Source organism: Zootermopsis nevadensis, unplaced genomic scaffold (genome assembly GCF_977971745.1).
Source record: "Zootermopsis nevadensis isolate Lab colony 2312 unplaced genomic scaffold, Znev_1.0 Znev_ptg000011l, whole genome shotgun sequence".
In the NCBI taxonomy this organism is placed as follows: Eukaryota; Metazoa; Arthropoda; class Insecta; order Blattodea; family Termopsidae; genus Zootermopsis; species Zootermopsis nevadensis.
In genome coordinates this window covers 17,183,519-17,202,683 of record NW_028259143.1, presented here as the reverse complement: position 1 = coordinate 17,202,683, position 19,165 = coordinate 17,183,519, and the positions used below count along the sequence as shown (strand labels likewise).

Sequence of the window (19,165 nt, the reverse complement as noted above, 5' to 3'; positions counted from 1 at the left end):
ATCACCGGGACGAAATTTGTCCTGACAAAAATCTCTTAGGAGCCAGCGTCTTAAACCAGCATCGGATTCACGTAAGATCAAGGACCACCCTTGCACTCTGACTGATCCATAAAGCTACGTAGTTAAACAGGAAATTGGAGGCTATATCACAAAATGGCGGTAGGTGCTTTGTTTTAACGTTCTCCCTTTTAAATAGGAAGTAGTGGGGGACAGAAAGGGGTGGGGGGATAAAGAAAGACAAGTTATCTGTGTTCCCCATTCTTCATTCAAAGCCAATGTGCACTACCCGGATCCAAACTGTGCGTTTCGCCTACGTCACCAGCTTGCGGTTATAATGAAGACAAACTATTAAATAAAAGACATCACAGTCACAAGGACTGAGAACGCCGATGTGAAACGATATTTATATTATGGGAAATATATATAATTCCTTACCTACTACCCCTCCACCCCCTCGGATCCCGAGGACTTTCACTCCTAACGGACGTCGAACGCACACATTTCGCCCCTGCTACTCTAACAGTCATCACTGCCTGAGTTCTGTGTTAACAAACGTAGCAACAAAAATATACCAGTGAAGATGACCGCATTTTGGGATGTTGCGTAGTGTTGTCTGGTAGAAATTTACCGACGTTTTAGAGGTGCTTAATGCGATTTAAAATTTCTGCCAGGTTACACAGTGCAACAACAGAAAACAAGGACATTTCGATGCCTGAGGAATCAACTCACATACGTTTCAAAATTTTAAGACAGAAAGAGCCAAAATCTACAGTGACCCTGTTTATTAAGGTTGTGTATAATGACTTCAACGTCTCGTGATTAATGCTTTCTGGGCAGTTATATGGATGCATCTCATAAATGGTTTTCGAAAAATAATGCAAAAAAAAAAATAAAATAGGAATTCGAACAGAAGTCTAAGCAAGCGACAAGCTTTGTCGAAAAGGTCAAGAGAAGATTAAATTATTTAAACGCAGTCATTTCGACACTTCAGTTAACACGTACCAAGTCTTAAAATAATTTATCTAAATAATGTCGACCGTAAAAATAGGCGATATAAAAAAACAATTAAATTTATACGCTGTAATTGCACGTGTGTATCATAAACGTCTCTCTAAAAGAAAGTGATTTGCCACATCCTCTATTTTCAAATTATTTTGAGTCACACCATATAATGGAAAGATCTTTATGAACAATGAACCGAGTTGCAGAGAAAAGCTGCCGTGTACTCAAAAAGAATTAACCTAACCTACCAAGCCGAGAATCGAACCCTGGACATCCAAAATACGAAACTTAAATGATAACCAAGCATTGGTGTTTCCACATTCCGATAGAGCCTAAGTCTAAAAAACGTGACGTTTGCTGTATTCAGGGTTGTTACGCCGTGTAGTCTGGTAGAAGTTTACCGACGTTTCAGAGATCATACTGCCTCCTTCATCAGGGCGATAAATGAACCCTACAAAACGTAGCATTTTTAGTTCTATTGGCTCATTCATCGCCCTGATGAAGGAGGCAGTATGACCTCTGAAACGTCGGTAAACTTCTGCAAGACTACACGGCGTAACAACCCAGAATACAGCAACCTTCATATCCACTGCTGTGAAAACCTTAAATCCTACATGTGAAAAACGTGTTTCTTAATTAAAAGTATACTGACATATCAAATACCTAAACTATTTAAACAAGAGAAAAAACATAGGAAATACATTTTCCTTCTGTGCAAACGGAGATGTGTTTCTTAAAGCAGCAACTGATTTAGAAAACCCAACTTTCTTAACTCTATTGGTGAGCGCCTCGTCTTCTACCGAATAAAGTTAACATGTTACCATCGTCCCCCTCTGATAGTATTGCCAAATAACATAAGAAAAAACATGAAAATCTATGCCCCTGGCTCCATTCCTTACTTAGACATTGAAATAAATAATTAATCTACAAGTACACACTCACTCAATGCTTCCATAACAAATAAACATATAAGCAGACATGCAAATATCGTGCTTTATACTTACATTATTATCTGAAATCCCTGCTTCGTTTCATATTAGGACCTGAACAAAGCACTGATCTGCATTCCTTAAGTCACAGGTAAATTACGATGAAAAACGTATTATTCCTGCCTTCAGTCGATAACGAGAACGATTATTTCTAAAAAAATATTATCCAAAATTAGAAGTCCCAGTTGCACTGGCCGGTAGCAATGTCAGCGATGTATCTGCAACCTACCAGAAGGCCTTCTGGATAAACGGAAAAGCTTATTTCTTCGGTGTAAAGTAATATAGTCAAACTGCCCGTCACCAGTGCTACTTCGATTCGTCGTCTCTCGCCGCTCCACAGCGAATAATTTGATATTTAGAGCACTTCTGCCAACTTAACCTTGATCTCAAACAGAGCGTCCATTAATATCCGTGTTGTGCGTCACTCTGTTGTTACTCTGCTCGTTTCTACTAAACTGAAATGAAACGTGTAATTGTTCTTTTCTCTGTAAACTGTTAGTACTGCAGATACAAATTTAAAACGAGAATCAAACAAAAACCAGTACCAGCTGGTTCATACGTTTCATGCGAACAAATGGATTACAGGCAAACCTGATTAGGATTTATAATAAGCTAATATCCCAGTAATCATGCCGTTGCATGTGTTTGTGGTTTAATTAACGATGCTATCAGTAACACGGGTTACGTAGTGTCAGGTGATAGGATGATAAAGAACTGGAAATTATGTATGGAAGGACGCGGTTGTGAAGAATTTAAGCTACTGTTCCGGAATATACGAGGTGCGATCGGAAAGTTTCTAGACTGCGCGTATAAAAACCCGTACACTTATCTCAGGTATTAATTCATCCATCACCCTCGAAGTAGTTCCCCTGGGAGTGAACACAACGATCCCAGCGCCGCTGCCAAGCTGTTCACTCCCAGGGGAACTACTTCGAGGGTGATGGATGAATTTAATACCTGAGATAAGTGTACGGGTTTTTATACGCGCAGTCTTGAAACCTTCCGATCGCACCTCGTAAGTTGTCAGGATAACCGTCTCCAGGAAGAGATTTCTGTATAGGACTCCATTCCCAAATAAAAAAGTGATATACGATCTGACAAAAGGACAGTCCCTAAGTCGCATGTCCTTAATCCTGTGTCCTTCAGGACTGAATACGAACAGGACAACTCTACATGCAAAACTGTAACTCTCATACTACCGAGAAAGTATGAACAGTTCTGTTACAAATACTGAAACTGCTTAGTACATCTTATTGTAGACAGTTCGTGTCTCTGTAAGGCATCATCCCACGAGAATTATGTAGCCTAATTTTTACACATACGTGGCTAAATTTAGCCTGAATGTGGCAGTAAGTTACGTAAATATCGGTTAGCAAATAATATCTATTATCTTATGTTCTACTATTTTATTTAAGGACGCTGTTATATACTTTTAATCAGTGGAAATCTTTGCGAATAGATCCTATTTACGACGAAATGATCAAGGCACATTTTAAAATAAAATCAGTTGTTCTGAAGATTTCTAAAATATTTTAACAACGTGATTTTAAAAGCAACGCCCACAAAGTTCGACGTGTTTATTGACTATTATTAACACTTAACTTAAAAATTAAAGTTAACATGATATTTTGATTTTAGCAAGTTGTTAATTTTAATTTAAACTTTCAGGTGTTTCTGAGAGATTGTACAGGACGATCGAAAAGTCTCGCAAAACCATATTAAAATGTTTATTGACGGATGAAATGCAATACAATCCGACTTTATTTATATGTACACATTATAGGCCTATACAAGAGCCCACGCAGTTCACGTGATGTAACCTGAACGCGCTATTCTCGAATACTGTCTGGCATTTCGTTCTTAATTAACTAGCCAGAATAGGTTCTGGGGTACATTTTCCGATTCTCCCGTGCCAAACAAATCGACGATGTCTCGTCCGGTGAACCAGTTCTGCCGGACGGAAACCTTTCAAGCGTAAGGAAAATGGGCGAAAACGTGCATATTCCGAGTTTCGTAACGTCTTTGTTAAGCTTGTAATTAATATTTCGTTTTTCTGTTAAAACCCTGACAGAAAATTACTACAGCCTTTAAAATTTTCGTTTAAACCGTAACACCAATCTTCATTAACGGAGTAGAAATGACCATTGTTCAACAGAATTTCAGTTAAGGAAATGTTTTTTTGTATGTAAACTAGCAACGTGCATTATTTTCAACACTCATACTTAATTGATGAAAATTCTCTAAACGAAAATTAAAGTGTTAACACTGGCCGTGTTATAAATTATTACAGCGCAAGTCAGCGTTCACAGCGAAAGTTATCAAAATAATTTTTGGAATATAGAAGACAATCCTATTTTTATTGTAGTTATGTAATAATATTAGGCTTAAATAAAGTCCCAAGATATATATTTCTTTATTTATTTCTATGTAGCTCTACACATTTTTTTAAAATATATAGCATATAAGCTTCTTCAAGTTTTAAATTCAAAGTCAAAATTATCAGCGTTTATACAAAGCACTGAATTTAAGTTTACTGACCAAAAACCTTTACATGGGCCAAATGTAAACAAATTTAAAAGAGGGTAAAATTGTACAAGATTGAAAATTATGTGCACAGTTTTGTTTAAAACCTGTATTATTTTACTGGTAGAAACATCACTTCAGTCGCATATCAATGCTTAGTTTCCGTATTTAACACCATTAAAATCTTTAGAGATCAGTTGGTTTAATTACAAAAGCATAGGAACAAAAAATAACTTAATTTCCTTCAAGAAATCGTCTCCTTCGTGAAATATCTTTTTACTTTGTGAAGAAATACATGACTGCATATATAAACGTCACTCTACCAGCAAACAATTTATTTTCAACTCAATTTAGAATAAGTTGATGTCAGCGAGTGACAGGGCAATTAACTCACGAATTAATTTCTGTTTCATCGTAGACGAAAGGTTATATTATTCAGTTTAATTTATCGAGAAACTTTAAAGGCAAACAACAAAGTAAAGTAGGGAATGCATCTCACTTTCATCTGACGCCAACAAACAAGCACACGCCGGTTAACTACCAACTGCTTAAAACAAAAAATACCTTCCATAACCTGTGGCCCATACGACAGGTATAATTTTATACATAATGCATAAGTAATCCGAGACTACGTTCGATCCAAGGGTATATTTTGCTCACCGATCAATACAGTCGTATATTTAACTCACTAATAGTATTTATACTTTCCCTTACCACAATATATTTCAAGTAGAGTTGTCCTTTGTACCTAAGAACCACGCCATGGTGACGTACGGGAGACTGGATGTATACCTCCATACATTCTTAATCTCGACACATAACATTCTCAGTTGCGAGGAATCAGTAGCCATAAAATCACCTTATATACGTGTGGAATTAATTAAATCGCCATATTATTATTTTTAGCATAAAAATATTTACGCGGAAAATGTATATTTAGAAGAATTAAAGATAAGAAAATTTTCAAATTTATTATTAGAACGCTGCATGTGAGACGTTTTGAAACTCGCTTTGATAATAATTTATTTTCCTTGTTCTACGCGTGAGCTAAAAATGAAAATTGTACGTTTAATTTTTAAATAAATTATTTCTTAAATGTTAGTAAGAATATACAAGGTTGTTGGTAATTAACCCTTTGAAGCCGAAGATCGTCTGAATATTATTTATGAATTCAGTCCGTACCGCGAAGAAAACACTACACCTCACCATTACGAAAATCAGCTGGTTAACCCTTTGAAGCCGAAGATCGTCTGAATATTATTTACGAATCCAGACCGTACCGCGAAGAAAACACTTCACTTAACCATTAGAAGTCGAATCAGGCGGTACCACATAAGATTTAACAAAAGAACATCCCGGTCAAAGCCTTAATGTGGTAATAATGTGACTCTTTACCACTCCTGGCAGAGAGCAGGACACCTAATTCACATTCGATAGAAAAATAATTTCATATAAATTCTTGCGGATTTTAGGGACATGCAAATGTGAACTTGAGAACATATTTTTCATGTTATAGTCGGACGGGAACTTAAATATGGCTTCAGAAATTACGAGGCTATTTCTGTGTGAGCTATGATTTCGTTTTTCAAAAACTATTGTAATTTCCGTCTCCACTTTTTCTCAACATAACTAACGAAGGAAAAATATTCACGAAAAACTGATTCCTTCATACCGTCACAATCTGTTCCACTGTTTCGTGGAAACAAGAAATCTGCAGCAACAAATCACACAAATTCACATCCACTAACAATTGCCGGCAGTTACATTAATCTCGAGTAATCAGTCTTGAATAACAGATCATTCAAAAGGAAACATTATTTTTAATCTGTTTGCTGGACATAATGCGAAAAGTGAACACACAAAAATTTAACCGGAAGTCGTGATCGAGTGGTTAGCACTCCTGCTTCATAATCGAGAGGTCTCGGGTTCAAATCTCGGCCCCTGAGACCGGTTATCCTTACTGGGGCACTTCGTTGTTTTCCTCAGTACCTTAAATTAGACCACATCCTCTCATTCGACGATATTCTGAGCTACTAAAAATACGTCGTTAAATAAAACATAAAAAAATATACATGAGATGGTAAAGTTGAGTCATATTGTGATATAATAAATATATATTATTTAATGTAAATCGAATATTTCGATAAAGAACATCATTTAATATTTTAAATATTTTTAAATGTTAATTATTGTAATATTTTAATATTTAATAAGACTTTATTGTGATTAGACGGACAAGATTTAAATAATATATATAAAAAATATATAAATTAAAAATGTAGTGGTGTTTTTTTTTTGTAGAATGCTGAAAGGCTACAACGGATTGTATGATGACTCATTTATTAAATCCATATAAATAAAGGAATCTTTTATCGGATCTCACCCACCGATGTCATATTACACATTTTACATTATATTGTGCACCCCAAGATAATATTTACCGTTTTGTGGTATTTCCGACGAACGTAAATTTATATGACCACCTAGAGAGGGGAATATCTAGCTTTTCATTTATTTTTATACGTCTGTCAGCAGCCAGCCACCAAAGTCCCAGTGTCTTCCGACTGGACGCGAAAAGCGTAATTTATCTTTACTAAATAATAAAGCCATTATCTAGTGACCACAAAAGCGTGGAAAAACGCAATGAATGAAAAACCGATTTCTACCGAATGTCCTCCAGTTAAAAGTTATGTTTCCCTCTGATATAATCCTTTATATACCAGTGGTATCTATGCATACCACCTGCGTTTACGTTCATATCAGTGCTCACAGTATGTTTATTGGTTTCATTTGCTTTACAGAATAATGAGCAACATTTTGAAGTCGATTAAGTATAATTTTTTTTTAAAATTTAAAAAACGTATTTTAAGAATTACGAACATGAGTTTTGTTCTGAAAGGATTAAGACAGCATTTATAGTGTGAATCATTCTCGCCACACATGCACTACGCGTTACAATCAAATACGAATATATTTTCAGATACACTGAGGAAAACGATGATAATTCTTAGTCAGGGCAGCCGGTATCCAGGTCGTGATTTGAAAACGGGACTTCCCGGAATGCTAAACCATTTGATCAGGACGTTGAGTATGTCAAATTGAACGTGTAAGTACAGAAAAGTTACTAGATCAATCCGACAGTACGATGATCCACACTGCACATAATTTCATTACTAAGGACGACCAATATGTGTTATTATTACACAAACAAAGACACTTAAATGTTTTACTACGAATAATTGCAGGGGATACAAACAATTTCGGAACTCGATTATAAGGGTAAACGAAATGATGACATTTCACAGACTGTCATAAATTTCAAGTCATTACGGAGTCTATATAATGAATGAGCGAGGTTATAGGTTAAATTAATTAAACTTAAAAATGAAATGATGAGGCACTGGGAGGGTTCCGAAAATGAAGTTGTATTATGGGACTGTATAAAATGAAAGTTTTAAATCTAATAATATCATAAACATAACCCTGGACCATACTAACATTATTATTATTTAGTGTTCTGTCTGACGACAGGTCCATATGAACAGGATCCTTGCATCCTTTTCTCGGACTGAGACCTGTTCATATACGTTCTTGGCAGATGATCCAGAAGTGGTTTGCCATTGCCTTCTTCTGTGTGTGAATGGAGTAATTGTTGGGATGCCACGGAGGAAAACTCCGTGTTGCCTAGACCACGGCCTTGCCCAACACAAGTTATAAATTCGGGCACCGCCGGGAATCGAACCCGGGACCCCCAGGATTACAAGGCCAGCGTTCTAACCGCTAGACCACCGTGGCGGTTTCATACTAACATACGTGAACAAAAATAAATTTGATAAACAATTAAATTTACTTTGTTTGAAGATATGCTGTATTTTTAAGATACTTAACATATATTATATTTTACTTTTCTAAGCAAAGCCAGCTTAAGCTGAGGTAGAATGTTCTTACTTAGGCATGACAATTCTTTCGACGCCATGTTGGGGAAACACGTTAATATGACAGAAAGTGTATCAACTGTTTCATTCTGTTTCATTCTGAATATAAAAATAGCGAATCATAAAACCTGCCTCGCTTTCAGGTATGAAAGTTTTCTATTTCCGACATCCCAAGATGATTATAAAACGAATACAAATTTAATGAAGGAAAGTATTAGAAAAATTTCAACCCTGAATGTAATACAGAAAGGACAAGTTTTGTTTATGATTGACGTGTCTGCTGTCTATGTAAACCAAACGACTTGTAAATTAGGGTTATGACAAAACTAGTGCGGAAGTTGTATAAAGCTTTCGACAGTGTAAATGTAATAGGTTGTTTTATCATCATCATTCGCTATTTGCAAGGACAAAAGCGTTTTTAACAAAGATAACATTTCACTCAGGCACATTTTATAGCACAGCTTGTAATTAAATTTCATTTAAACGTATCTTTGACCGTACAATATAGGTTCCTTATTTTAAATTGTCTTTTAACGTTATTTCTTGACGGCTTTACTCGTTTGTAGATGTTATTGTATTATTTGTATCCTGTTATTTTGCGGGTCACAGCTGACACGCGGTCTGAGTTGTGGGCTTCGATTGCTCGAACTCATGGAATCTGGTTTCGAGACCCGCTCAAGGCATGGGAGGTTTCTCTGTGTCGTGTAGGTAGAGGCCTTGCGACGGGCCGATCACTCGTAAAAGTCGTCCTACACAAATGTCTAAATAGTATGTCATATGTGAGGTGACCAAGGTCCTTCTAGGGCCACTGAGTATTATTTAGAGTCCCTGGGGGAAATTGGCCTCGTTTGGCAATTGAAAAGCAAATTACAAAAGAACTATTACTTTAAGCATTTGTCTATAAGCCAAAGTTAAACCCAAATAACTATAATCAATACATATTGACTGATGTAACATTAATAATTATGAAATTCTTCCTCAACGTGTGGTATTCCCAGAATGGCTATCTTTTGTAGTTCACGTCTGAAGTTTATACCAGGGATGTCGTCTAATTTCATTTGAAATTATCATCATATGCCTTCAGTTCCACCAATAATCACCGAAGCGCCACATTGTAATAACCTCACTGTACCTTTCGTCATTGAGTATTTGAACCAAATTTATATAAATTTAAAGATATACAGTTAAATTTGATCCTTATATATAACAGTACGACATGAAAATTGTCTGAGTTACAGACATAAAACGTGATGGAAAATGAAAAGAAATTAATAAAAGTAACTGATAAAAGTTAGTTGTACAGATGAATCAAAGTTATTGTTTTATTACTATGAAAGAGTGTCTTAAATCAGGACGGTTATGTAAGTGAGTAAATGCAAAGAAACATTTTAATAAATGTATGTATGTATGTTTGTGCAAATGCTAGCAGGAACCACGTCGTTATAAACAATGTCGAAAGTGAGAACTACGTCTACAATTTCTTTAAATTTTCCTCAGCTTCCTGTATTGAAATTAAGACTTGTTCGATTCGAGTTTCCTAAATATGATTCTGAGTATCATTTGCTCGTTACATAACATCAGCAAAAAATGTGGCATCGTCCTGATGATGGAGGCAGCAAACTCCCGCGAAACATTTGTAATCTACTACAGTAAGTGGCCCATCATCCCGGAACACAGTTACCTTCAGGGTTGAAATTGTAGCGTTTTTCACAACGGTACAAATTAAAATAGGCCTCGACAGCGTCTTAGTAACAAAATTCCTTTGTTACATAAATTCCAGATTCACGTCCTCTGACAATTGATACTACGGCCTGAATATATATTTTTTACTATGATTAAGTGGGAAAAAATGCTACAGTGACGTTAAATCTTAATGAGACAAAACATGGATTAGTAAGAGAGGCAGTTCTGCACGATTTATAAGGAGATTATGAACATTATTACAAGGTATTAGGCGTCCGTATTCTTAAACTCAGGTGAAGAACAGGTAATTTAGGTAGAATAGAACACAGTCTAATTACCTGTTCTTCACCTAAGTTTTTTTTTTAAATAAGCTTTAGACAACCAAGTCACATATACATCTATTAAAAATTTCTTGTAAATACTCACAAGAGGTAACTTGTTTCAATGCCTTCATCGACTGATATATAAATAATAAACATCCATTGAGTGAGAAGTGACACGAGACTTAATAATTTTATAACCTCATAACCAAGACATAAAAGTTAGCTCATCGCAATAAAACACTGAGGCTAGATATTTAGCATAGGATTGAGTTTCTATAAACTACAGAAAATAGCATCACACAACTATTACATTATTACATTTTATAAAAGCCAAATAGATTTCTTTATGGTATACTAAACTTGGACAGTGAGTGATTCTTCATATGTCTTACGAGAATAAGCGAGTCCTTCTGAAGGCTTACTACAACGGTAAAAGCGAACGAAAAGTATTTTCTTTCCTAATTTTCACAAAAGAAGTTAGTCCAGTTCAAGTTACAGCAAATATACATGTCTATTTTAAATTAAAGAGTTCGTGATTATCACAGCCCATTTAAACACAAGTTAAAATAGTGCCTAAGATAAACCACGATTAATTCCTCATAACTACTTTACATTACTTAAAACATAAATTATCATCTAATGTCATTAATCGGTGAGTAATTCTTAAAGTAGACACAGTTTCTTATAAATTAATCTAACAGAACGCAAACCGGTATTTTATTATGTTATTTAGTCATTAAAATGATGACATCTCAAGGGTGCAGATATATTGAATTGTACATAGTTATGGTGAAGTATAATTTATGTTCCAAACATTCTCACGTCAGAATAAGGAAAAATAAAAATTCTTTGTCCCTACGAAAATATTTTCGACTCACTTGGGACAGCGTAATATAAAAAACATCTGCTTCAACTAATAATATAAAAATTAAACAAAGAAAGTATTGTTATTCTACATAAAGAAATAATTCTCTTTTTACAACACCCATGTGTGTAAAGGAATATATTCTGTAACCTAAAATAATTTATCTTCATGTACAACTTATATACGACGCTCTCAGAAGACCTACTAATTATTAAAATCATTATTTGGTATTCCGTCAAATCACAATTTATTTAAAATAACATAATTAAAATAATTAAAATATCATTCTGTGTTCCATATCGAATAATCGATTTACAATTGGTACTGTTCCAATTGTAAATCGATTATTCGATATGGAACACAGAATTATATTTTAATTATTTTAATTATCTTATTTTAAATAAATTGTGATTTGACGGAATACCAAATAATAATTTTAATTAATAAGTCACAATATGACGCAACTACACTATCCTACTAATTATTTTCAAACTTAGTTGTTAAACTCCCGAGGCTAAACTAGAAAACGAGTTTCAATATTGAGGAATCATAAAAAATCCCACGATCACAATGAAGGCATGCTTCAGAAAAAGTACTTAGACAAGGTCCAACTTGAGACGCGGGCATGTGGGTACCATTTGCTACGAGAAAGTTCAAACACTGATCTAGTTGAGTGCCCTTGGCATTCTATCTCGTATCTAACCTAGTAGTGGGCCTACTAGGGTAATAGGACACTTCGCGACAAATCAATACGGAGTGACACTAAAATATTCAGGAAACTTTCAAATTGTTAGTTACACCACAAAAATTTTCTCAGTCTTTATAAATTTTATTAAATCGCAATTAATACAAATTCTTTGACGTATTATCAAAAAACTTAGATATCTGAAGCAAACCCAGACCATATCAGAACTAACGTGTTACAAAAAAATATAGTTTATAATAATTAAAAATAAAACGTTACTTGCCCGTTTAAGAAATTTAATTCACTAATTTGCATTTCGTGGCTTTGTTCGTATCTTCATAAGCATTATTATTATTATTGGTATAATTTGTATTTATAGAAGTTCAGAATCTTAATTTAATATGTTGGCATGAACGTTCACAGAATTGAAGCATAGATTATCATATCTTAGCTCAATCGAAATTATTACATACCCAAAATTACGTCATTATCATCTTTGAAGTCACTAACAGCTCAGGTGGAGAAACTTTTGTGGGATAAAATTTTTACTTATAATTCCACCAAGATATAGCTTAATTTCAATTAAAATTGTATGAATAATTATGTTTTAATTATTTATTGTTAATTTAACGATACTGTCAAGAGCTCGGATGATGGAATAATGGCATAATAATAAACTGGGATGGATTTAGAAGGAAATGATAGTAGCCTAACTGAAGGCAATATTTTAAATTTTTCCCTGAGGGACTGAGTAAAACACGAAAAATTTATCACTTTAATTGGTTTCGGAGATGAAATCTGAAGACGGAAAAAGCGCACAGCGTTCAAGAAATCGCAGATTTCCTGTGGAGACGATAAAATTTCAACGGAAAACCAATCTCCTGTTTTAAAATGTCACACAACGAACGTAGAAACACCAACACCACGACAATATTCCCAAATTTGAAAGAAATATTAAATGCTATGTTGAAAATTTAAAACATGCAAAACGTCCACTTTAACGCGACACACAAATCACTTTATATCATAAGGTTAAAACGAACTGTTTGTTAGACCCTAAAGATGACCACGATAAAATCGGGGAATGCAAACTGAAAAATGATGTGTTAAAGCTCGGACTGATAATTATACTTTTCATTTGTTAGTCAGTAATTATGCAAGTGAAGACGGAACAGGAATTGTTTAAGCGAACCAAACTCTGTGCGTACTATATGCTATATAAACAAAGTAATATAATATCCTCATATATTCAAGAAACAGTGCAAAAACAATGACTAAATATATAATCCTAACTATGCTCATGTTTTGGGAGTGCTGTAATACATCACAATTTACTTTTATTACCAAGTAACTGAATTCTTACTTTGAATATCTTACGTCACATTTTATTTTACACAAAAGAAATTTTTACTATAATTAGTTGCAAAGATATAATATGAAAACAACTGGATTATATCTGGAACGAATTTCAATGACGATGCATTTATTTCTGTTATTCACACTTTTGATTAAGGCAAAAATATACGAATAACCTCACATTATAATCGAGATAAGAATTTTAGTTAAGACGATGCGAGTAGACAAATCAAGTTTAATAAAAATTATTGGAAACGATATTGTTATTTTTACCGTCAACTAGGTCAGCAGTACATGGTTGTTATGCCAACATGCCAAAATGGATACTTACACTTAGGTTTGATCCGCCATGTCATAGGCTACCACGAAGACAGAACCACTACAAATCTTCTCACTCGGTGATCAGTTACTTTCTTGATTGAACAGCGGCTCTGTGATAAGTGCACGTGCTTTGTAACTCACGGCCTCTGTATATCACAGTCTGCACCACTGCTCGTCGAAACCCCCCCCCCACCCCCCCCCCGGCCCTTCACAACTCAGTCATGCGCCAGGCAGGAGTAAGCTGTCAGCGCTCCACGTGAAGCTGCTGTGTTATTGGCGGTATAACTCGATTCAACGAAGCAGGACCATTTTTAGCAAGCAGCCATTACGTAAGAAACACCAGCTCTAGAGTTAGTGTCCTTATGAGACGTTGATTTCTACAAATTATTGGCCATGGTAAGAATTTGAACGCTGGCCTTGTAATCCTGGGGTCTCGGGTTCGATTCCCGGCGGTGCCCGAATTTATAACTTGTGTTGGGCAAGGCCGTGGTCTAGGCAACACGGAGTTTTCCTCCGTGTCATCCCAACAATTACTCCATTCACACACAGAAGAAGGCAATGGCAAACCACTTCTGGATCATCTGCCAAGAACGTATATGAACAGGTCCCAGTCCGAGAAAAGGATGGAAGAATCCTGTTCATAATATATGGACCTGTCGTCAGACAGAACACTAAATAAAATAAAATGGTATTTGAATGTAATTGAAATAATACTAACGCCATTCATTTCCTTAAAAAATACTACGTTCTGATACATTACAGTTTATTAAATTTAAATACGACATAAACAGAACAAATGCCAAATTTAAATTTAAAAAATGTCAGTTGTGTTCTTTATAGCCGTGAAAACCTCAGATCTAAGCAAATATCACCAATGTTCGCCGACATATTTCCTCAACAATTTCTCAACTAGTGTAATCGCTAGGAGATGGGCAGATATCAAGGACGAATCAATCTGTCGGAGTGACTGCCATCTGTCTCGGAGTCTGTTCGAGGGAAAGACATCTGTACACATGTCCCATCTCAAATACTATCATCCGTACACATTAAAGACCCAAAGGAGTGTTTGGTGTGAGTGTGTTTTTAAATTCTTGGTTCCATTGGAAATGCATTAACACTCAACACAACGTTCCAAATATCAAATGTGGATTTCATTGCCATCACGAAATGCAAGATGACTAATGTACCAGCAGTTCAGTCTAACTATAGAACGCATACCAACATAAATAATGCTAAAAACAAACCCCAAATAAAAATCTACAGAGTAATGGCTTTTATATGAATGTAATGTATATTTTAAAAGCAACATATGAGAAAAATACAGACTACATAAATGTCCTCCCCCTCGCCGGTTACAAACCCTGCTCTCCAATGGTCCGACCACGCGCGGCATACTCACCGCCCTGATGATGGCGGCAGGAAGGGCCTCTGTAACAGTGAGAAACTTCATAGCATATGGCTTTCCTGCTGGACGTCACGTGATGTTCTACAAAATGTCCACTCAGAACGCAACCCTAAATACTACACAACAACCCAGAGGGCAGGAATCTTCAGATTCAAATCAAACTTTGGGTATTCTGAGACATGACGCGTGGCACGAACCTCGGTCTTCAAAGAGAGGCCACTGCGATTACCTAAAATGTTTACATGCAGTCATATTTTACGAGTTAGTATGTTTCTTAACAAAGTGTTTTAATATTTCTTACGCAACAAGTGGTTTGATTTATTTACATTTTTTTTAGGTTCATTAACATATAGAAATTAGCCGCTGCCACGTCCGACTGAGTAGCCGGAGTAGGCCAGTCAGTAAACTAACCGGGATTCGATTCCCGACCAAGGCAAATATTTCACTTTTCTTTACCGAGTGCAGACTGCAAAATTAAAATCAACATTTTACAAAAAAAAATATATCGTTATTATTATTATTATTACCTTCCATTATGACTGGGATTACTCATTTAGTGATACGGTAGAAATTCAAAAACTATTAGCAGAGTACCAGTTGTTACAAACAAATATTATTATTTACGAAATCTCCCAGGAATCAAAGGATCTGACAACCCATTTTCGGTGGTCACTTCATAATCCCTATGTCCTCTATCAGGTCCTGCGAATATTTCGCAAGATAACCATCAAATATAAACGCGATCTTTAAACGTAGATGACGGATGTAATTCTAAATAAAACGCACGCCATTTTGCATTTCGTTTCAATCAAAGTTCATAGGACTTTTGGCAAAACATCGGTACTACTTCACAGCCAGACTGACAACCTTACAACATCATAAAATAAATGATGGTTTATGTTTTTAAGGAACGTCTGATACGACTCGGGTTTACTAACCTCCAAATCTCTCGTATGTAACCGACGAATCTATAATAATTTTACAACTCACAACTTACTATATCAATAGTAATATTTTTTATTTTGAAAAGAAACTTGTAATTATGTTCAGGTTAGGTTATGTTGGGATAATAATTACTTTGCTATTATACCGTAATATCACGTTTCTGTTAATGAAAGCCTTAGAACAGTAAACAATTTTCCTCATATAACGCAATTTACGACGGATTTCACGTTTACATTCGTAGTTCCTTCCACGCTCTTCTAATTGTTTCGTCGAGTTTCGCTTTCAATACATTGCTCATTACTGAGTTTATATGCGATCGTTAATTGCCGGTCGCCCCGATAACAAACATTTCGTGTTGTGCTGTGCTGCGTACAGGTAGGGGCCTTGCGATGGGCTGATACCTCGTCTAAGGAGTCCTACCAAAAGTATAAATAGATTACGTAATCTCCAAAAGAGGATGTCAAAACCCACACAGGATTATACACCGCCAGATGGTGATGAACTTCATTAAATATATTAGACAGCACATATCTGTACAGTGGACAGCGATATATTTATTCTCTGAAGAGACTCTTACTAGGAAAGCTGTCTTCTGGGTTGTAACGCCATGGAATCTGATATACGTTTACTAATGTTTCAGAGGTACGTACTGCAACATGGACCTCTGAAACGTGAGACAACTTTCATCAGATATGGCGCAAAATCCCAGGAAATAGCCATCTTCGTACTTTCTGTTATGACAACCTCAAATCTTATAGACGCTTATTTGTTGCAAGAGAAGTTATATTTTCATCTTCAAATACATTCATTGAAACACAGAAACTTGGAGGCCGAATAACATTAAATAATTTAGTTAATTATTATAAGATGGTAAAGTTGCGTCATATTGTAATATAATAAATATATATTATTTAAATCTTGTCCGTCTAATCACAATAAATTCTTATTAAATATTAAAATATTACAATAATTAACATTTAAAATATTTTAATATTACAATAATTAACATTTAAAATATTTTAAATATTTTAAATGTTAATTATTGTAATATTTTAATATACAATAAGAATTTATTGTGATTAGACGGATAAGATTTAAATAATATATATTTTAAATGTTAATTATTGTAATATTTTAATATTTAATAAGAATTTATTGTGATTAGACGGACAAGATTTAAATAATATATATTAATTATTATAGTTAATAGTTAGGCTAAAACCTACAACATTCAAACTACTTTTTTAAGTTTAAAACATAAGTAATGTTAATTTGAGACTTATTCCCATGTACTTAATTAAGCCCAGACCGTACCTGAGCATTCGAGTTATAAAGAAAGATCACGTTATAAAATAAAAAAGTAACTGTAATTTGCAAACGCATGAGAATTTGTTTAAGAAATATATTTCACTGCTCGGTATGCATAGAATTTCTTAGTACAATTATCATCATCATTTCCGTTGCTTTAATTTGAATTTACAGAACTATCGAGTGTTGGTTTAAAATCAGCTTTTTAATATAACGTGGTCAGAATGTAAACGACATGAAATTTAGGCAAAACGTAGGTGCCAAAACCTTTTGGAAAACACTTGCTTGGTAGACCGAAAAATAGAGGGTTATATTAATACGTACATTTCGTTGTGAGGATCAGAGGAGTTGAAATGTACTCAAGATCGTGTCCAGTACTCGGATTCAGCTATAGAGTTCTAATCATAATATTGGTTATCAATGTCATTAAATTACTTTACAAATCATTAACACTTAAGAGGAATTCTGCAGGCAAAGTTAATAAACTCTGAAAACGCTAAGTACCAACGTCGCGACAGATTCTTCGTGGTTTTACTCAATCCCTACAGGAACAGTATCCTAAAAAATTAGACAAAAACCAGATCCTCCCAAATACGTTTAAATTCATTAATCATCCAGTCATTTTCAGTCTGAGCTGCTGACATCGTAGTTAAAGAAACTACGAATATATGAACTGAAAACACAAAGAGGTACGTTGATGACAATATTCCAGCAATAAATACGTGACCTTAAAACGAGACATGAATCTTTTTATTCTAAAATCATAATCCATTTTCTGACGACGAACGCAATAATGTTATTTTAAGTTGTGGTGCCGTGTAGAATTGTCGGGCTGGACTAATATAATGTTTACGAATATTTTCATAATTCTGCGGTAAAGAGGCAAGCATCTTGAGATCCCCGACCAAAATCTTCGCCTGGAGATCGGCTATCCTGACATAAGATTTTGTGGATATTGACCGTTGTTCCACGCAGACGCTGATAATGCAAATTCACGTAAACCTCCCTTTCGAATTCATCATTTATATATCTGCCTACAACCCGACCATAGTACAGTTAAAAACATGGTCTTAAATAATAAAAATTTCGAGAATCAAAATGTAAATAATGAGTGTATTCCGAAAGTAGTTTAGTCAGTTTTCGCTTTCTTAAACCCGATGCAGTTTTTACTAACTTTCTATATATTATAATTCTTAAAATAATTATATTTTGCATAACCTATTAAATGAACTGGTTGATGAAACTTACGATTCGCCAATATCAGTTCAAATTAACCCGTCTACACAAACAGATGTAATTTCTTCTCAGTTACATCTCGTAAGGGCCGAATATTTTATATGTGAGGCCGCGTGAGGTTCATAAGTTTATAAGAGCTGGTTTTTAGAACCTTCAGTAGATGGATTTTCTAACCTTGGATTTTACATACTTTCTATATGCAGACAACCAGTGAACTGCGGCTGAAACTGGTTCAGTAGAGTTTATCACATTCACCCATTCGGAATTACTCATAAAATCGACCCACTGGACCTCAAATGATCGTGCTGATTTTAAGGCAGAAGCGAGTAGACTTTTACATCCGTAAAATAAATAGGCCTATAATTTATTAATGCATCCCTTGTACAAATTTACATTTCTCAAAATACATCACATCTTGATAGTTACAGAAGTGACATTATCCGAGACTGGAGGCTGGCAAACATCTGCAATAAGATCTCGTGGCTACGTTTTGCCAACTGCAGCATAATTAAACGACGGGGATAAATATCCTCTAGTATTAAAAGGAGGCTTGCACATACATAAATTAAGCCCGTTCCGTTACTTAAAA

At 35.0% G+C, this 19,165-nt stretch overlaps 1 protein-coding gene and 1 long non-coding RNA gene across 2 annotated transcripts in view; both read right to left on the bottom strand.

Moving 5' to 3' along the window:
* The window catches only part of LOC147874152 (uncharacterized), an 89,498-nt gene extending 75,679 nt beyond the window's left edge, over positions 1 to 13,819 (bottom strand). Inside the window, exon 1 of the long non-coding RNA XR_015534832.1 lies at positions 13,693 to 13,819. This is a non-coding gene — a long non-coding RNA (uncharacterized LOC147874152). The remainder of the gene's footprint in view (positions 1 to 13,692) is intronic.
* The window catches only part of SLO2 (slowpoke 2), a 284,378-nt gene that overhangs the window by 190,960 nt on the left and 74,253 nt on the right, over positions 1 to 19,165 (bottom strand). The gene's annotated exons all lie outside the window — the stretch shown is intronic.